Source organism: Cyanistes caeruleus, chromosome 2 (genome assembly GCF_971803275.1).
Source record: "Cyanistes caeruleus chromosome 2, bCyaCae1.hap1.1, whole genome shotgun sequence".
In the NCBI taxonomy this organism is placed as follows: Eukaryota; Metazoa; Chordata; class Aves; order Passeriformes; family Paridae; genus Cyanistes; species Cyanistes caeruleus.
In genome coordinates, this window is record NC_141702.1 from 43,737,345 (window position 1) to 43,752,047 (window position 14,703).

The window sequence follows — 14,703 nt, forward strand, 5'->3', positions numbered from 1 at the left end:
AGAATGAATAATAGCTACCAGTGTCCCAAGTTTGAAAAGTCAGAGGAAATGGCAGCAAGAAAAAGCAAATGAAGATGGATGGAATCCCGGGAGGATGAAGGGAGATTGAAGGGAGTCCTCCACGCTGGACAGGGCTGAGCGGCTGACTCCTGGGTCACCTCAGCTGTTGCTTTTCGGAGTGGTGTTTTGAAAGGCGCTGCTTGGGAGAAGTGCTTCCTGGCCGCCACTACCACATACCACTTGCAGATGCTGCCTGTGGGTCAGTGAGAGGTCACCTCCAGTTAACTCAACACCCTCAGTGAGGAGAAAGCTCTTGGGGATAAACTTTCTTACTATCGCTGTCTAACCAGCACTGAGAGAACTTGCAGATGCTTAACTTGTTCTTTTGCCTTGCCCTGGAGTACTTTTCATGGCATTGTTAGCACTGCCAACCATTACCTCTCCACTTGTCCAGTGCCGTAGGTTCAGCAGCATCAGTTTCTACAGCCTAGTGGTTGGGTTTTCTACTGAGAGGTCCCCCTTCCTGTGCTGTGCTGTGGCCAGGGCCAAGCTGCCCTGCAGTGCCTCACCAGCACCTTGGTGAAGCTGCCAAGGACCAAGAGCAACTTCAGGGTCTGCAGAGGGAACAGCATCCCATGCATACTTGGGTGCCCCAAGAGCATCCAAAAGCACATGCAGGTGCCTCCCAGGCTTGCTGTGTGTGACAGGATGTGGCTCCTGGTCCCACGGAACATAAACCAGGGCATTCACTGCTCCATGGCTCAGCGCCAAAGGGAAGGTGCACCTCTGCTTGTAGTTTGAACATTGTCAGTGATGACATCAAGGGAGACATCAGGAGGGCATGGGCTGAATGTGAAGGTGGGTGGTGTTTGCTTATGAAATGTAAAGTCCAGTTATGTTAAGTAACCTGCCTCAAGTCCTGTAGCTCCAGAAGCAGAGCAGTTGCATTTAAATAATTGTGTTCCGAAAAAGATCAAAGGTGGAAATAAATGGCACAAGTCATACAGGAGTCCATTTTACATATATGCATAGAGATACATGAGAAATCAGTGTATTTTACATTGCTCCCACGTTTTTACTTCTGACAGCAGTTACAGAGCCCTGCTCACAGGTGAATCTGTGCAGGCACTCCTGGGTTGTTACTTCCCTGGTGGGAATACTCTCAAGTATCCATGCAGATGCAAAAGTCTGGAAAAGGTAAAATGCTGAGGCAAAAGGATTGAAGTCTGAAAAACCTCTTCAGGTTTCAGATGTTCTGCTCTTGTCCATAAAAGAATTTAGTAGGCATATATTTTATGTGTGTGGGTACATCAGTAGATGCATTAAAATACATATGTCTGTTTTCAATAAAAGTGTTCCATGATCTAAACATCTTCCAGATAACATCTTAAAAATCTTAGGCTTCACATTTTCTCAGACAGGCTTGTTCAGGGAAACGAAAGAGAGTGCTTGACAAGATTATGGTGTTGCTTCTATACATTTCCTTTATTCTTGTGGCTAAAAGGAAATTACAATGTGTTGTTAAGTCAAAGCGTGGTCTGTGGAGCTGAACCAAAAAACCTTTAAATGGACTAAAATTCCCCTTCTGATAAAAGGGAAAACTACACAGCAGAGAGACAGGATATCTTTAATTTAAATAGTGGGTTTAGGTATATTAATTTGAGTTCAAAGCATCTTTCAAAGGGTATGATGCCCACATTTTTAATTTTACCTAATACTGAGCATCTGGTGTGGACTGGTTTGTGGTACTGAGAGCAAAAGGAAATACATTACTCATAGATGAAAGGAGTGAGGGGGAATCACTGTCCTGACTAAAAATAGCCTTTTTTCCACCAGTTAATATCAGCTGGAAGTTTTATTAAATAGTAATTGTCTAGAAAAAGACAATAATTGAGTGTGACTGTTTCCTTTCAGGGGCCAGGTCCAGGTGGTGAAAGTTAAGTATTGTCCTTCAGATAAGGCCCTGAAAGCAGTTTTCCTGAATGTCCACTGAGCCCTTCTGCAAAATGTCCTTTCTGGGTGCTGAGCTGCAGACAGACAAAATCCAGGCCTTTTTGCAGGGAGCAGCAGTTTTCAGGGATGTAGCACCAGAGGATTTTATGGCTGCATTGCAAATACAAAGCTGGCTCACCTCTTTGGCTGGAACTCTAACCCAGAGGCGCAGAGATCACAAGAGACAAATGTCTTGAATTAAGAAATGGGGTTGACATCTATAAAAGTCAAAGCACATCTAGTAGGCAACATGTGTAATAAGACTATAACATTATATCTAATAGGGAGATTGGAAAGCTGTCTGAAAAAATGCAGCTTCTGTTCAGATCTGCACATTCAAAAACAAAATACACCAGATTAATTTTTTTTTTTTTTTTTTTTTTGTTCCTGCACCTCCCTTGCCCTTTATTTACTGTTCTGAATCCCTATTTTCCTAAAAATCAGTCTGGTTTTTTTTTTCAGTACAAGGTTAGTGACAATCCTGGTAACAACTCTATCTTTATTTGAGTCTGTAGTGAAAAAAATGTGTATTTCTGTGAGGTTAACAGTATTCCCCTCTTTATTTCTGTAAGGTTGTTCTCTTTGAATGACCCTTTTATGCATCATAATAAGACACTTTTAGCATTTGTCTGGGGCTTTACGTATCATGAATATCCAAACATTATTTAATTAACCATTGCAAGTGTCCAGTGAGTCAGAACCATGAGATAGGGCCAGAGAGGAAGTGCTTTTTCTGCTCTCCAAAAGTTTGCAAATTATTCTGAGTTGAATGGACTCAGAATTTTGGGGGGGTTTCCATGGAGGAAAAGTGGAGGACGAGAGAGCGTGAGAGACACAGTGGTTTGCTGCAATATGGCCAAAAGTTCCAGAGCACTCCCTGGGGAAGGGGAAAGCTTTCATTTCAGCCCTTTGTCCTGCATGGTGAAGTTTTGGAACTTTAGCCTTATGCTTCCACATGCTGAATTAGAACTGTAATGGTTGAGCCAGAGTCAGGCCAGCTCTTCTGGGTGGTCTGGAGACAAGCACTCAGAAAGAAGGTCACCGTGGCCTTCTAGTGAGAGCAGCTCCTGAAAGCTTTGCTGGCTGTAGTTTAGACCGCCTTTTCTTTTCCATTCCATATAAGTGGTCTCACTGTGAGTTGAGGCTGAGCTCTTATCCAGAGAGCACCATCATTTACTCAGAAAATAGCGCATATGTTCTACCAGGAAGCCTGGGTTTTGGCCATTCAGCATTTCCCAGGGGAAGCTGACCCCTTGGGTCGGTAAGGGAGTTGCTTCAAAGACCACAGAAATTGGTACCATATTCAGTTTGAGGATTCAGACATCTTGACTCTAGGGTTCAAACCACTGGACCACATTTTTTCTGAAATAGATAGGAATATTTGCATTTTTATATAGGGAAACTGAGGCATGGAAAGGGTCTGAGGTTTGCCAGAAGCCACACACTAGGCCTGTGGAAGAGCTAAGAACAGAACCCAGGTTTCCTGATACCAGCACAAATGATTCAGCCACAGCACACTGTGAGGGCAAGAGAGGAAGGAGTAAAGAGATAAAAAATTAATTTCTTTTGAAAGTGAAATTGCTTGCTTCAGGTAGTGTTTTCCATTATACCCAGATCGTTACCACATCCCTAAAATCCAATCTTTCTTTACCATTTGGGTTTAACAGTGAATATTGCATTGGCACCTACCCCTGGAAACTCCTGGCCTTCTGCTAACTGCAGATTGGTGGGCTAAAATGAGAGACTGCCCATTGAGAATATAATCCTGGTCTGCAGGGGGCACAGAGATTTCTTCACCTCTGGGAAGCAGCCAGTGGTTTACAGTTACCAGTGCCTGAAGCTCCATATTTAGGTACAGCAAGCTACACTGGACGTAACATGAACCTTAAAGAGGGGGACAGGGGCCTTTAGCTGATGAGTAGAGTGATGACTTTGCTTGTGGCAGTTTTAAATATGTAGAAAATATGTGTGAAATTTTAAAGGGTATGTTACCCACAAGCTCAGGAAAGCAGATATTTTCATGTCTTCCTTCATTTAAAATATAGTGGAAACCAAATATAATTCTGTTCACATTTATCAATGTGTTTTAGCAGGAAAAAAATGGGGTCAATAAGTCCTCTGAAAAGAGGCTAAAATGAAGGAAGATAGAGTTCATCACTTCCATATTTTGAGCCTGTGACTTCCAAAATCAAAGGCTTGGTAATCCTAATGGATTGACTTCCAAATTTCCTTGGATTTGTATTGCTGGACTTGTCTCTCTCCAGGGCTTAGCTGGATCCCTGCAGATAGATTTTTAGGTTTATATGGTGTAATTCCACTTAGTCCAGCTGTAAACTTGCGGTGGCTGAATTAATACATTATAAAGGGAAAAAAAGGAAAAAGAAAACAGTATACCTACAAACCCCCTGGCTTGTATATCAAATCCTGAGGGGGAAAAACTGGGCATTTCAATTAGTTGGTTGTGTGGCCTGATTGAAGAACAGCCCTGTGGCTAACAAAGCTTTGTCTGTAGTATCAGCTTGCTCCTCATCCACCAGGACAAATAGAGTGGTTGGTCATTAACGGGCTAGCCATCGGGTAGGGGTTTTGTTCTTAAATGGGGGCTTTGTCTTATCCCTGCTGTTTAAGCCCTCTCCAAGCACTCCTCACCTGTCATATCTGTCATACATTTAATTCATCACGCTCTCTGGTCAAAAGCTACACTGATAGTATCAAAAGAAGAGGAGGGGGCTTCTTATAACTTTAGCGATCAAAGGAGATTACAAAGCAAATAAGATTTTAATGAAGACGGCAGGTTTGGGAAGGAGAATTTACTGCACTGTGAATCACTAACACATAAATGTTCGTTTTATCTGTATAGTATTTGTGAGTGGAATCCCAGGCTATTACAGAAGGAAGGATGGATACATGTGTTGGTTCATGGTTTTAATTAAAAACACAGAGGGAGGAGATGTGGGGAGGAAAAAAAGAGCTCTTTTATTTCTCTTTAAAGGTCAAATTTTTCTTCTGCAAATATGATAAACAGACTGTGTTTAAACACAAGTTTGTTTTAATGGTGACAAATACATCAAGCAATTTGCCACTGAACTGATATTGTCAGGCCAATGCTCTTTGTTATTTGACCTGAGTTTCAAAATGTCAGTCACAATAATGAAATACACTTAGCCTCACTGTATCTACTAAAGAGGTAAAGCAGGCAGGCAGTTTCCAGTCATAGTCACAGAAACCCACATGTTCCTGGGATCATACATGCTGGGGGCCAGAGCTGCAGAAATGCACCTTTTGCGTCACCGGGTGTTTTACAGGAAGGCAGCCCTGTGCCAGTGGCGTGGGGAAAACTGCCTGCCTTCCCTTACAGGGAAGCCTTCCCTTACTAGCACATACTGCCCTGTGGCACTTTGTCATGGAATGAGAGCCTAAAGCATTCACATCTTAATTCAGAATATTCTGAATCGGATGGGACCCGCAAGGATCATCTCTTCAGTGAATGGCCTATATAGGGATCAAACCCAAATCTTTGGCATTATTAGTGCCATGCTCTAACCAACTGAGCTACTCTCAGTGGCTCATTCACTATTACCTTCTATTAAACTTGCAGTCTTTCCACAGAGGAATTTTCCCATTTGGGACTCTCAGTCCAGAGTACATGCTCTATTTTCTGATAATGTGGAAACAACTGATGGGGAATTATCTGTTGCAATTCCTAATGCTGCTAGTGTACAGTGCGCAAATTCTGCACGGCCAGTCACCTGGAGATTCAGTTAGCAGCAAAGATACTCCATTGGAAACATGGAGCAGAACATCTTGACACATAAAAGAGAACCAGGGGATGAGGCTCAGGATTTATGAAAGGCAGGTGCTGTTTGACTTACCTTGTCTCCTTATGGCCAGATGACCCACTTAGGGGTTGAGGGAAAGGCTGTGGATGTTGTCTACCTGGACTTCAGAAAAGCCTTTGATACTGTCTCCCACAGCAATCTCCTGGCTTGGACAGGGACACTCCTCATTGAGTAAAAACCTGTCTGGATAACCAGGCCTAGAGAGTGATGGTGAATGGAGTTACATCCAGCTGGTCACCAGTGGTGTTCCCCAGGGTTCAGTACTGGGGCCAGATTTTTTTCGTGTCTTTTTCAACTGCATGGACAAGGGGTTTAAGCTCACCCTCAGTCAGTTCACAGACGACACCATGTTGGGCAGGAGTGCTGATCTGCTGGAGGATAGGATGGCTCTACAAGGGGATCTGAACAGGATAGGCTGGATCAATGGGCCAAGGCCAATTGTATGAGGTCCAACAAGGTGAAATTCTGACTCCTGCAGCTGGTTTACAAGAAGTTAATTGTAGCACTACAGGCTGGGGGAAGAGAGTCTGGGAAGCTGCCCAACAGAAAAGGACCTGAAGTTACCAATCGACAGTGACTGAGCATGAGCCAGCCTGTGCTCAGGTGGACAAGAAACCCAGTGGCATCCTGGCTTGGATCAGCAACAGTGTGGTCAGCTTGGTACAGGACCCTGTACTAAGCACTGGTGAAGTTGTACCTTAAACAGGTCCAGCTCTGCACCCCTCACTACAAGAAAGACATTGAGGTGCCAGAGGGAGCCCAGAGAAAGGCAGCAAACCTGGTGAAGGATCTGGAGCAAAATTCTTATGAGGAGCAGCTGAGGGAGCTGGAGTGGTTTACCCTGGAGAAAAGGAGGCTCAGTGAGGTCTTTTTTGTTCTCTGTGAAAAGAGGAAACAGCCTCTGGCATGAAGAGCAGTTCTGATTGGGTATTTCTTCAGTATAAGGGTTGTCAAGCAGTGAAACAGGCTGCCCAGAAAAGTGGTGGAGCGACCATTCTAGGAGGAGGTATTTAAAAGCCATGCAGCTGTGGCATTTAGAAACATGGCTTAGCAGAGGACTTGGTGGTGCTGGACTCATGGTTAGAATGATCATTAAGGTCTGTATGATCTTAACGGGTCTTTTTTGTAAATGAAATAATTCTATGAATTTATAAAGCAGTGCTTTGGGCACTGGCTAGCATCTGTGCAGTGTACAGAGCCAAACCTGCCCTCTTAGCAGCAGAACTAAGCAGCTTTACTTTGCAGTTTTTCTTTGTGATGAGAAGAAAGCCTTTGCGATTGCTGAAGCCTTTGATAAAAGAAGGGGTAGTTGGTATTATTAGCACGGATGTTAACATCTTTACTTCAAAGACAGGGGGGAAGTGGCTGCCTAGCTTTCTTTAAATTGAATTAAAAACGTGGGGTCCAGGAAGGAGCTCACAAAACCATGTCTGAACTTGTCAGCCTTTACAGGTTTAGGTGGAAAACTCCAGTTCTCACTTTCCACTGAGTAATACTGAGAACTCATTATTTGTGTGGTTTTCAACCTGGGTATGAATTATGAATGATTTACTTAAGCAGTGATAAACTATGGGTCTGCCCTTAAGCTAAGAGGAGGTCCTTACAGCTGAGGTGTTTTACATTCAGCAAGGAGATGGTCCTCAGCACCCTTCTGATGCTGGAGTTAATATCTTGTATTTTCATCTGAGGGCTAGTGTCCATCCCTTAAATTGCTTTTCTGCAGCCCACAGGATCTCCTGGCGTGCAAGGCCCAATGAACTGGTTTTACTGAAAGAGAGATGGAAATTCACATGTGATCTGTCATCTGGTGGCATGAATTAGCTGAAGTCAGACCCAGATTTTTTTGCAAGCGAAGATGGGATACAGCCACTACTGTAGTTCAGAAACTCTGCTTGAATCTTGCTTTGAGTAAGCATGTCAGCAAGTAGCTTCTAAACTGATTTGTTTTAAATGGCAGCAACAAAAACTGTGAGTGAATAGGGCCTGTATTTATCTGATAGTGTGATGAGACAGTACAGCAGAGGCAGCTGCAGCAGGGTTCTTCCAGTGCTCACACCAGCTCAGTGTTGTTGAGTGGCTGTTAGTGCCACTGGGAGTCAATCTGCAAGACTCTACCCTGTAAACAGGGTTGACACATGTGGCAGACACAAACATTTGCATTTACTGTTTAAGGACCTCCATGCTTTTATTTATCTGGAAACTGTGGGGTTTTTTCCTTTTCTTTCCTGTCTCCTTGCCCTAAGTTAAGGTGGCAGAGGCTAACTTAAAACATAGCCTTTCCTTTCACAAATTAGAAATTCTGAGGAGGTGCTCAAGTTACTTGAGGTATAGACCAACCACCTCTACTAACATGTTCTGGTTATAGATCTTAATAGGTTTTTGCAAGACCAAAGTAGTCAGGTAAAGAAGTGTTTTTTAAAATAACGTAAGTCCAAGTCCATGTGACAGCATATGAAAGTCAAACGACAGAGGAATTCATGAGTTATTGTTACAAAACTAACCTTTCAAACCAGCTCCTAAAATGCTCTGTGGTTGGAGTTTCACTTATGGAATTTACTTTAAAGCCACTTTCTCCAAGTTTAAATCTGTCTACAGAAAACTTCAAAAGCATTTTGTTGCTGTTATTAGGAAAAGAGAGGAAGAAAAATAGCATGCTCTTTTTTAATGTGTTAAAGCAAATGCTTTTAAAATGTATCACCCCATACCTGACTGGAATTAAAAAAAAAAGAAAACCTTCAGAAACTGGGCAATGGTTTTCTTCGACAGCACAAAAGCCACCATGCCAACATTTAGAACTGCAACACATCAACCGCTCTTATAGCTCGTACTTTATTCTCTGCATCAAAGCTCTGGTGGGGGGGAGTAAAAACAGAGAGTGAGAGAGCGAAAGAGTCAAGCTCTTCAGAGCCTCTAATGACGCGTGCCAAACACGTGGAAGGTAAATCCCCTAATTCAGTCTATTCTTTCAGCATTCCCTGGCGGGCAGCCAAGCTAAATATTTCTGCTGGATAAAAAATGCACCCTTCTATGCGGCACTTTCTTAACAGGATGGCTCTCCAGCTTTAGCAGAGGGGGCTTCTCTGGGGGAAAGCCAACATGTGTGTTCTCTTATCTATTTATTTATTTTATTAAAAAGGGGCTTTATGGGCTGTGATTGGATTAACTTAGTGAACCCTGGAGGAAGAGGAAAAACAAATTGGGAAGCTGGTTTAGCACCCCCACCTTTTTGTCATCTTCTTTTGGGATTTCCTGGCTGGCTGCCACCTTGAGCCTGTTGAATGTTCTTTAGATCAATCAATTAAAAAGGCTTTAATATTTGGGTGATTGGAACGCAACATATGGGCTGCTGGTGCGGATGTCATGTGGTGCGTGGAGTTAATTGAAATGATTAATAGAGGTGTTAGTTTCTTCAAGACTAATTGAAGAAAGAATATAATTGGAAGCATAGACTAACCATTATTGTTGACTTTTTTTTTAACATATTGTGTCCCTTAAACACTTGTACATGTTTATAAACATGCAGATGGACTTTGTTTAGATGTCTTCAATGTGGTGATTTGCAAAATCACATCAACCCTATAAAATTTGAATTTATTCTTATGTAAATCAATCAGAAAAAATATTTCTCTGTGCCTTGCCTGTTTTCTGTAACCAATATGTACACTGAATTTCTGGTACCTGTTTGTCTTTACTTCCTTGCCAGACTTAAACCAATTGATTTATCCTCATCGTTATCTGTAGGAGTCAGAGCACCCATCTACAAAAACTGATCAGGAGCCCCTGAAGGTCTGTTAGTACCCTCTTCTCTCTGTACAGTGAGTTGTGATAGCACAGTGTAAATGCGCCAGGTATTTCAAGGAACAGCATCACTACTGTACTGCCCCACACCTTGTCAGCTTGACCATATTTCAAAGGAATAAGTATATAAAGGACTGTCAGCAGCCTGGATCTGACAATCAGAAAGAAATGTCAAATTAGAGAAATTCAGAAGTGAGATCAGATTTTTTGGCCTCTCCACCTTCTTTAAAATTAATATTTTTTTCAGGAGTAGTAGCCTGGGAATTTTTATTAAAATTTCTAAGCTGTTGTGAAATACAAAATGAAAGCGATGAACTGGCTGCAGAGGACATCTGGCAGCAAGGAGAGGGTATGAAGGATGCATCTCTGAAACTCATCCTGCTGCACAGGCCGGCTCTCAGGGTAGAAATGGGGAAACAGAAAACATGACAATCTCTAGTCTATAGTCAGTAAGCACGGGCTGGCTGCCCGAGCACTGCGCGAGGAGGAGCAGCATCGCGTCCTGCTTGCTGCTGGGCTGTGGTTACAAGTGCCGTAGCAAACTTTCAGATGGGGATTTCTTAAAACTGAAGACAATGGCTTAAATGACTTATGAATCTGCTGGAGGGCAAGTGTTCACTTGTGGAAGGAGAAAATCAGGCAAGATGACAATGAATTGTTGATCTAAAAGGTAAGTCAGTTTGGATTTAGGACAGATAAACCACATTTGGAAGTGCATTTTTTCCACACCAGCTTTCTTTTTGCCTGCTTTTTGTAATAGGGGAAATGCTTGTGCATAATTTTAATGCTCTGGAAAAGAACTGTCTTCCTGGAAGGGACATACATATTTTCCCTATTTGTTTTCCTTTGCACATGTGGTGCAGCTTATGCATTTGTGTATCTTTTTCAGTAGTCAGAAAGTTTATTCTGCAGCTCAGAATAAACTGAGCAGAGAAGTGATAGATAAGTTTAGAGGGGGTTTGTTGTTGGCTTAGAAAAAAAAGAGTATAGGATGGTTTTAATATTTTAGAGTCTTCCCACACAGATTTCCAGTGATGCTTTGAAGGCAACTGTGCGTCTGCAAAGACTTTGAGCCTCCCCGGAAGATGTGGCCTGTCTTGCGTACAGATCTGAGCAAAGCGTTTGTAGAAAGGAAGTGGCTGTCCTGTACTGGGGGCTGAGAGGAAGGGAAGACATTAGGTCTGATTGCAAGCTTCCCTTACTCCCTGTTGCCTGATTTGTGTGCATGTAGCCCTAATCATTTTAAATGAGAGGGATATGCTGAGACAGACTGGTGCAAATTTATTCTTTCCTAAGAAAATTTCTACTGTTATTATTTGGTGAGAGATTAGTCATTTAAGGATCTGGTTTTATTACAGCAAGCTACTGCAATTACACAGTCACTTGTTTACTTTTCTAATCTTAACAGTGATGAAAATATAGGAGTCTCAGCATTCTATTGCCTACATTGCCCATTAGGATTTAGCACAAGAAAAGGAGAAAATTGTGTAAACTTACTGGAATAGGATCATCTTCTCTGTCTCTATCAAACCTTGCCATGTTGTATAACTAATGAGATTCTAGTCCATTGGCCTGGGTCATTGAAAGAGGAACAGCAGACCAAGGAAAAAGGGTTTAAATCTATGTACGTGCTTTGTATGCAGCTTGCATCTGTTGGCAACATTCACATTCTCATACAAAGGAGAGTTTTCAAAACTCTAAAATAAATCTCAGGGAAGTATATCTAGTACCCTGCTAGCATCACCTATTGCTAAGACAGACAACTTGCATTAGGAGATTTCACTTTAAGGTTTTCATAAATCTACCAAATTCTTAACATGTGCCTCAGGTGTTTCTTGCATTTTCTTTTCCTATGGATGCATTTTCCCCCAAAATATATTCTGTCTTTTCCAAGAATTTGGCTATGATAAAAATTGTACTGGTAACATGAGGAGTGTGAAGACTTTTCTGTTGAAAAGTAATCTCCACCATGACAGCCCCCATTTTTTGGTGCAAAGTTTGAATGACAGGTTCAGTATCTTGGGGAACAGCAGTGTATGTGGCAGGGAGGGTGACTGTCATTGTCTGGGATGCTCAAATGCCATCCTGTCTGCCAGGAGCACTTTCCAGTTCACGGATCTCCACATGTGCTTCATTTGCCTTGGGTGTCTGCTAGAGCAAGACCAGAACATATTCTGCTAATGCCCCCACCTCTACCTCTGACTCCCATTCCCAGGAAAATTGCTTTTGAGCTAGAAGCCAGCCTAGAGGACTGGCATAGCAGCCCTCCCAGGAGCTGCAGGAGGGCATCATGGCTCCCTCCAATGGGTAAACACTCTTGGATCTAGAATGGAACACCAGAACTGAGAGCAGAGGAGTGCATGCTCAGCACGTGCTCATTGCAAACCGTCCCGAGGCCAGAGAGTCATCAGAAGGAACTGTTTTTAAAAGCCTACAGACAAGAGCTGAACCTGGAGGGGATTATGAAGGACGAGAGACTATGCCTGGAGACCAGCAGTGTCAGGGAAGAGGGAAACTGAGAGTAAGGTTAGTACAAGACCAGGGGATTTATCTTTATGGGTTATTGTAGATGAAGACGAGCAAGCTCGGTGTTAAAAGCGGGCGGGATGTAAGCCAGCTCTGATCCAAAAGCTGCCTGACTGCATTAGCACAGTGCTAAGCCCAAGCTAATATATCCGGCTTCTCACCAGGGCTTATTAGCTCGGGCTCAGTGCCACACTAACATAGTCACAGGAGTTCCAGTTGGCCTGACACCATGTCTGCTCAACGCATGAACTGAGCGCAGGGCTACGTGCCTGCACAGGAGCACCAGGAGGTGCCTGCAGACTTGAGTGCACCACACTGATGAGGAGGCTGTGCAGGCCAGGCCTGCCGGTCAGCAGGAAGGGGCACGTGGAGATGGAGAGCATGTCATGTTTGCCTAAAGTAGAACAGGAGAGAAGTGCAGTGCAGATGAGGAACCAGGAGGGACTGAAACTAGCTTGATGAGAAGACTTGGCGCACAGGAGCCTGGGTGTGGGAGTAGTAGATGTGAGTGACTGGAAAGGGAAACTACAAGAGGGGTCAGGAGGAACAAGCTGAGGACTTGCTGGGCAAGGAAACCAATCAGAAGGCTGAGTCAAGCACTGGAAGAGGAAGAACAAGCTCCATACCACACCTGGCATGAAATCAAGATACCTGAAAGCAGTCATTCCTCTGCTGGCAGCCTATCACCTGATGAAACCCATCAACAGAAGCGTCCTACCCCTTACTGTGCTTGTGCCGACCTTGCCAAAAACAGCCATATGGTTGCTCTGAGCCAGGTCTGCCAGGGTTCCTGCAGAGGTCTGCCTGTGACAGATAGAACACCTCAGCTCTGTTCTTGATCTGTGCAGGCATTATAGTAGTGCCAGGTAATGAGATCTCTGCTTTTTCTATCTGCAGTTTCAAAAATCATCAGAAAAACTGTAGAAAAATTGCTAAAAAATTACTAAAATTCCAAATTCAAGTTCTCTAGAGTTTAAGGTTGTTTGCCTAACTCCAATTTGATCCTCTTATGCATTATGATACAGACTTTAATTACTCATTTAATTACTGTTAACTGGCTACTTGCCTCATTCAGGCATAAGACAAGCTTGCTAGGGGAGATGAATTAGGGGGTGGTGTAACAAAATGTTATCTTTAAGACACCTCTTCCCGCAATCTCATTTGCTGCTGCATAGGGAAGTAAGATGGCCATGGTAGGAACAAATGCTTCTCCCCTCAGAGATGGTGAGCTCTGCTCTGAAGAACTATGTATTATTCCTACCTGTGATTCAGAATAAGATTAAGGCCAATTCCCCTCAGCAAAGCCTTTTGCTGGTGGGCAGTAATTTTTACATCTTCCTGAGTGCCTGATATGAAGCCCTGCAAAATACAGAGGCATCACAGATGCCAGAAAGAGAAATGCTTTGAACATATAAAATAATGCACTGTGCTGAGTAAATCAGCTGCTCTGCATCCCGAAAGTAATGTATGCTTTTGATGTTAATGTCATTGTGTCTCCATACCCCTTCTGCAGACTGAGAATAGCAATAATACCTTCATCAACATATGGGGGAGGTATTGTGAAAATCAGATTAGTCATTATTTGATGGTTGTGAAGCGTTCAAGTGCTGCTGTTCTGATGAGCAAAGTGGAAAAATACAAGTCAGAATTGGTTGTCTTCATTTCAATGGTCTATGGTTAAAGTAAGGCACTGGGCCTTTCAAGGAGAAAGGAGAGAGAAAAAAGTCTGGAAAAATGGCTCTTGTATCAGCATTCTTCTTTCTAAACAGTGAATGAAGTGGAGAAAAAGATAGTTCATCCTATGCCAAGGCTGCAGAACTGAGTTTTTGTACACAGTCTTAGATCTCCTGGCATCTCCTACCAATTGAAAGAATGCCTGAGTTTGCACCATAATAGGTCTCCTTTTACTGACATTTTGGAGTGTTTGTCTCACTGCAGAGCTTGGGTTTTTTTATGTGTGTCTGTTGTCTTGCAAATCTGATGGTTGGCTGTAGGTTTTTACAGAACTTTGACTCAGCTTCAGGGAAGGAGGAATGAAGAAGCAGAAGAGTGAACTTCTGGAAGCTGAAACCCTCCTTTCCCTGGGTTTGAGCAATCTGTGCTGTTATGAAACCTTTTGAAATCTCATTTGCTGATGTCTTTCTGACCCCCCAAATTATTCTTGTGTAAATGTTGACACCCAGCAGAAATGAAATCATTGACTTGGGTGAACATAACTAGCTTATCAGAAACTGCACAATTCCAACAATATACTACCAACACCAGCCTTCTTTCTTTTTTTTTTTTCTTTCTTTCTTTCTTTTTGTCTTTTTTTTTTTTTTTTTTTAATTGTTTGTGGTTAGTTGGCAGATGGTATTGTGAATCAGACTGTATGTAGGGAACAGAATGCTTTTTTCAGTTCACATGAACCCAAGTCCCTGTCACATATCAAACTGGTTTTATTTTCAGGTCTTCTGTGTGCTTATGATTTTTATATGTTTACTCATTTAATGTTGATAGTTTTAATTACAAACTCACGGAGTGTATAAGCGGAACAAGAACTAGATAT

At 42.7% G+C, this 14,703-nt stretch overlaps 1 protein-coding gene across 9 annotated transcripts in view; it reads left to right on the forward strand.

The window, feature by feature from the left end:
• The window catches only part of PRDM1 (PR/SET domain 1), a 102,197-nt gene that overhangs the window by 54,517 nt on the left and 32,977 nt on the right, over positions 1-14,703 (forward strand). The window lies entirely within an intron of this gene.